We start from the raw sequence: 6,563 nt of genomic DNA, 5'->3' as shown, positions 1-6,563 counted from the left end.
CTCCTGCCCCCTCCCAGTCTGATGTCTCCCAGACCTTATTTTGAAAATCACAATTCTTTCAACAGTTTGGGACCTGTCCTCTATCTCCCCAACTATTTACTACTCCGGGCTTCAGCCTGATGTCACTGAAGACATTTCTTTGTTGGCTCGGAATTGTGTGTGTGTGTGTGTGTGTGTGTGTGTGGTGCTAAGAGTGAGCTTGGGTTCCTACTCCTTGGGGGAGGACTCTGGCGCCCTGCTTGCTTCCAGGGAGTTCTTTGACCAGAAAGGGCTGTGGTCAGATTCCCTCTGAATCACCCAAGGGCAAGCACACCTTACCGCAGGGAGCATTACATTTCTCCCAAAGACAACCTGGCCTAATATCACATGAGGAAAACACTCTCTTCCTATTAATAGTGCTTTTGGATCCACTCCTGGAAAATCTATATCCCTGGCATTATTGAATAAAACAATTCTTCCCACCTCTACTCTATTTTCACCCTAAGGGCTCCACACTGACTGAGAATAGCTCTCTCTGAGTCATTTGGGATGAATGGTGCTATCCTTGAACACACTGTTTCCTATTTCTAAATTTATCTCTTGCTAGGAGTGAGTGTGTGTGTGTGTGTGTGTGTGTGTGTGTGTGTGTATTCACCCAGCTGCATGACTGTTAATGAATTAGAGAATTGGAGAGAAGTAAAAATATATTTGAGTTTAGAAAGAGGGAAGGGACTAAAATGATACAAGAGAATGATCAAAGAAGGAAGGACATACCAAGGGAAGACAAGAGCAGGCTCCAAATTCTCCTAAAATGTAGAAGCACAGAATCGTCTTCTTTTTCCCCTCCTCCTCCTCCTCCTCCTCCTCCTCCTCCTCCTCCTCCTCCTTCTTCGTTAATCCTCACCCGAGGGTATTTTGTCTTTTCTTTTCTTTTTAATATATTTTTATTGATTTCAGAGAGGAAAGGAGAAGGATAAAGAGATAGAAACATCAATGATGAGAGAGAATCACTGATTGACTGCCTCCAGCACACCCCACACTGGTGATCCAGCCCACAACCCAGGCAAGTGCCCTGATCGAGTGTTGAACCATGACCTCCTGGTTCATGGGTCGACGCTCAATCACTGAGCCATGCTGACAGGGCCCGAGGATGTTTTTTTCCATTGATTTTTAGAGAGAGCAGAAGGGAGGAGAAAAAGAGAGAAACATTGATGTGAAAGAGACACATTGATTGGTTGCCTCTGCACACGCCCTGACTGGGCTGGAGGATGGAACCTGCAACCCAGATACATGCCCTTGCCTGGGAATTGAACCCAAGACACTTCGGTGTGGGGGCCAGCACTCTAACCACTGAGCTACTCTGGCCAGGGCCAGAATGTTCTTTTATGCTAGTGTGTTAGGCGAAAGACTTGTGGTACCTGAAGCTTTTTTTATTTTTAAAATCCTCACCTGAGGATTTTAGAGAGAGAGAGGAAGGGAGAGAGAGGAACATCAATGTAAGAGAGAAACATCGATTAGTTGCCTCCTGTACGAGCCCAACAGGGGATCGAACCTGCAACTTAGGTACGTGTCTTGATCCAGATTCAAACCCACAACCTTTTGGTGTCCAGGACGACCCTCAAGTGAGCCATCAGGCCAAGGAAAGCTTTTTAAAATATGGCGGGTCCTCCTTAGAAAGAAGAATACAAAACAATGAATACAGAGTTAAGTACAGGGCTTTGGATGAAACCTCTTAGTCCTGAAGCTTAAGCTGCATTAGCCGCAGGGCAAATCCTCCGTCTTGGTTGGGAATCAAGACCAACATCCTCCTAGTTATATGATATCTCATTACTCCAACTTCTCAATGATGTAGTTCCAGCTAAAAGCATTTGAATCATATATGTATAATGTTAGGAATCTAAAATATATATACTATATAATGTTAGGAATCTATAATTATATACAGTGTTACGAATCTGTCAAATAATCTGAGATCTAGAGGGGAAACCTTTACACATAGATTTTTAAAATTATAAAATAACATTTCTATATCACTTTATAGTTGAGGACACCCTTTCAAAGACGTTACTTCATTTAATTCTGACAAGAACCTTGTGAAGAAATTTTATATTTTATCCCCATTTTACATAAGGGAACCTAAGTTTGGAGGGTTGGGAGTTTTGCCCCAGTACATACAGCTTAGGTTAATAGAGGAAGTGGGCGGCACCCAGGGTTTGACATTTGCCAGCATTCACAGGGGGTTAACACTATTGGCAAACACCTCTCCTTGCCAGGGGGTAGGTAGGGGTAGGGTAGGGGTAAACCAGACAAGAGAGTTCATCCAAACTGCCAAGAGAGTTCATCCAAACTGCCTCTCTCTCAACATTGATCCTTCCTACCTGTCTCTCCATCCCCTTGGATTTCTCAGCTCCCAGCTTGACAGGCAGAACAGTAAGTAATTTGCCCCATATAGGGCGGGTGAGCAAAAAGCAAGGACTGTTGCCGCTTTGGGGGATGCCTACAGAAGCAGAGCTGTCTCTCTCTGCGGGGTTGTCCCCCAGCTTGCTGTGGTCCTCTGAGCCACATATGAGTTCCAATCATGAAATCACAGGGGAAGAAAAGTCCAGAAACTAGTCTGGGACCGTTAAATGTAAGTGCCCCAAATAAAACTTTTCCCCAGCCACATGTCTACGCCCCACTCAACATGAAAATAGTTTTACTGGATTCCCAGGACGATGGCAGGTGCCCGCTGGCGTAATGAGATTGACTTGTCCCCTTTGCCCCACAGCCTGAGAGTTTTGTGGCTTAGCCTCCTACTTCCAAGGAGGGCCAGGCCACTGCGGGGGGGAAATAGCTCTAAGAGGTCAGATTTCACAGCAAAGAGCAGAAATAAAGAGAGGAGTCTAGAGAGCAGTTTGGCCAGGTCACAGTGGTTCTCAACCTTCTGGCCCTTTAAATACGGTTCCTCATGTTGTGACCCAACCATAAAATTATTTTCGTTGTAGCCCTTACCGGTTTGGCTCGGTGGATAGAGCATTGGCCTGCGGAATGAAATTATTTTCGTTGCTACTTCATAACTGTAATGTTGCTACTGTTATGAATCATCATGTAAATATCTGATATGCAGGATGGTCCTAGGCGACCCCTGTGAAAGGGTCGTTCGACCGCTGGGCCAGGAGATGTATGGGAATATCTGTGCTGTACGAGGGCAATGATGAGGAGAAAAGAAATAAGATTAAAAAACCAAAAAAACTTATGGAGGGCTTTATAGTATTGGGGAAATACACCCAACGGACTTGCATTTTCTCAAATTATTTTTAATTGTATGGAATGGCTATTTTTAGATTTTTAACGCTGCCCTTTGGGTTGTCGCTTTATAAGCATCATCCCTACAACCTAGAACCCCACGTGATGAAATCACAGAGCAGCCATGAGAAATGAAGCATAATTTGCAGGATTTTAAATGTTAGTAACTCACCATATTCAAGAGGCAGCAGCAGCAGTCTAATCCTAAAGTTAGAGCGAGGACCACATTTTTAAAATATATTTGCCACCTTTGCAGCTGGTCCCTAGTTGCCCATCATGGACTTTGTTAAAAACACCACCGAGAAGAATGCAAATCACTCTCCACTCCACTCCCCGCCCCACTCGGTTCCCCCACTCACTTTGCTCATCCAAATGCCCTTCCCCCAACACACACACTTCACTGTGCGTCCTGGGCCTCACTGAAGAATTGCTGCAAAACTGACAAAAAGGCTGGAGCAGTGTTGGGAAAACCCAAACCCTATATTTCCTTGAAACGAAGGGTTGCTTTTACAAACTGTTGAAAACTGAGATATTATTTTTCTTTAACCAGGAGAAGCAACAATGGGTTTAAAATCTGGGCGATTTTTCCAAGGATGGACCAAGTTCCTACAAGAGTAATTCTGCCTCTGCTGTTCTCTGGTGCAGTACAAAGCAGTCTTTGAAACATCTCTAAGGTGATTAACAGAAGGCATTTCAGCCATGGTTATTGATTTGAGATGGTACAGACCCCAGCAGGCCATCAGCCTGAGTATTACAATTGGCAGAGAGGAAGAACAGGCCACAGCCACTGTTGTGGTTTAGAAAAGTGCTAAAGAAAAAAAACCTGTTCCTTACACTCCATTTAAAAGAGTATACAGTGCAGAAAGATGGCTTACAGATTTAACTAGACCTCACTTTGACAACATTTAAGATGGCTTACGGACTTAACTATATTTCACTTTGACAACATTTAAGATGGCTTACAGACTTAACTATACTTCACTTTGACAGCGTTTAAGGTGTTAGGAAATCTCAAAAATATTAAGCAGTGTATGAAGAATAAAAAGAGGTAGGCCTGGGACTCCTGGCTTGTCAAGGTAAAAGGTTCTAGATCTTTAGGTAATATGTTACCAAACCATATGTTTTTGGGTGTGGTAGAAGAATGAGTTTTAAACATACACACACACAAAACTAGTATTTTTTAAAAATGTATTTTTATTGATTTCAGAGAGGAACGGAGAGAGAGAGACAGAAACATCAATGTTGAGAGAGAATCATCGATCGGCTGCCTCCTGCATGCCCCCCACTGGGGACTGAGCCCGCAACCCAGGCATGTGCCCTGACCAGGAATTGAACTGTGACCTCCTGGTTCATAGGTCAATGCTGCTCAACCACTGAGCAACACCAGCCAGGCATAGTATTTTTTTTTAAACAAAAACAATCTGACAGCATTTATTGTCATCTGGTAATAACACAAGGGTAATCAAAGCAATATGAATAAATGTTTAAGAACTATACTCCCAACAAAGGACACCTAAAACCACAACCTGTATTGCCTTCTCAACAATTTCTCACGTTATTAGTCATTTCTAGTTGGGGACACTTTGGAGCAGAGCAATATCTCCTTTTAGTATGATCTGACCCAGTTGTTTTCTTGACTTTGTTTTAAAATGAACCTCTTCTGCATCATCTAGTATGAGGTTCATATACTCATCGAAACCCTCCATCTGCAAGTTCACTTGCTCTTAAAGCCACACCCAAATTGGAGAGCTATTCTGCAGGGTCTGCAGATGAGGTTGATGGGCTGCACCCTCCCCTTCTGCACGTTCTGGCCCTGGCCATGCATGGTACACCCTGGTGGAGGCTGATAAAGACTGGACTAATCCAGGCCTTTAAAAAAGATTTAAAGTATTAAAAGTACATGGTTATAGCCCTAGCTGGTTTGGCTCAGTGGATAGAGCGTCAGCCTGCAGACTGAAGGGTTCTGGGTTTGATTCTGGTCAAGGGCACATGCTCGGGTTGTGGGCTGCAACTCTAGTGGGGAGGCGTACAGGAGACAGCCAATCAGTGATTCTCCTTCATCATTGACATTTCTCTCTCTCTCTCCCTCTCCCTTCCTCTCAGAAATCAATAAAAATATATTTTTCGAAAAGTACATGGTTATAAAAATTAAGACAGTGTACAGGAATATAAAATGAAAAGGAAAAGTTTCTACTCTCCCTGCATTCCTGATGCCTTCAGCTGCCACATCTCCTCTCCATTTGCATTCCTCAGAGGTAACCACACTTCTTGTGTTTTATTTCAGAATGTTCTGGGCATTAAAAACATACTCTCTCTTCCATCCTCCCCTTTTAAAAACACAAATGGGACTTGGGGTGGTGAACACACAATGCAATGTACAGATGATGTATTGTAGAATTGTACCCTTGAAACTTATATAATTTTATTAACCAACATTACCCCAATATCTATATATATAAAAGCCACACGACCAGAACAACGGAATGACCGGAACAACTGGTCGCTATGACATGTACTGAGGCCGGCCAATTGGCCTGATGGGGGGGGGGTCCCACCCCTGATCAGCCCCTCAACCCCCCAATCAGGGGCAGGGCCTGCTAGCTAACCACCCAAAGCCCCTCCCTCTGGCTGGCCCCACCCCTGATCGGCCCCCATCTGGGTGGGTCGGCCCATCCCCACCCATGCATGAATTTGTGCACCAGGCCTCTAGTATTCAATAAAAAAGAAAAAAAAACAATTGGAATACTTATTCTGCAACTTGGACTTTTTCTATTTAATAGTATACATTGGGCATATTTTTCAAATTAGCTTATTTAGAACGGTCTAATTTCTTAACTGTCTCGTCTGTTTTTTTTAATTGAAAAGTAAGTGCATAACAGAAAGGAAGGAGAGACAGCTGGCTTTAGACAACTATGAAATTATCACTGTAAACGGCTAATTCATCTTTCCTCTGGGAGGAGATGAGATGCAGAAAACACATTTCATTTTTCCTCTGTCTCTCTCTCACGCATGGGAGATTTATAATAGCTGGTTTAAACAATAACTTGGGCCCTTGACAATTTTATCAGACCATACAACGAAAAGCCAGTACTTTTTAACCCCCAAGTATAGAAATGAAGGGGAGATGGTCTTCTCCAGTGAACAAAGTGATCTCTCTCTTTTAAACCAACATGATGTCTCGGAGGGACTTCCCCCCTCTTTGTTCTATGGTGCTTCTCAGGTCATTTCCCATTTTATATAGGCCTCAGTGCTCCAAAGTGGTACTTACAGTCTCCAGTTGTCTCTGATGAAGTTATAGG

General features: G+C 43.5%; 1 pseudogene; it reads right to left on the bottom strand.

Annotated features, from left to right (window-relative positions):
* Nucleotides 1-4,696: 4,696 nt before the first annotated feature.
* On the bottom strand, nucleotides 4,697-5,089 carry LOC111827957 (annotated as a pseudogene).
* Between the last annotated feature and the right edge of the window lie 1,474 nt (nucleotides 5,090-6,563).

Source organism: Myotis lucifugus, unplaced genomic scaffold (assembly GCF_000147115.1).
Source record: "Myotis lucifugus unplaced genomic scaffold, Myoluc2.0 scaffold_255, whole genome shotgun sequence".
NCBI classification, from domain to species: Eukaryota; Metazoa; Chordata; class Mammalia; order Chiroptera; family Vespertilionidae; genus Myotis; species Myotis lucifugus.
The sequence above is the reverse complement of the archived record's forward strand: the minus strand, read 5'-3'. Positions and strand labels throughout refer to the sequence as shown.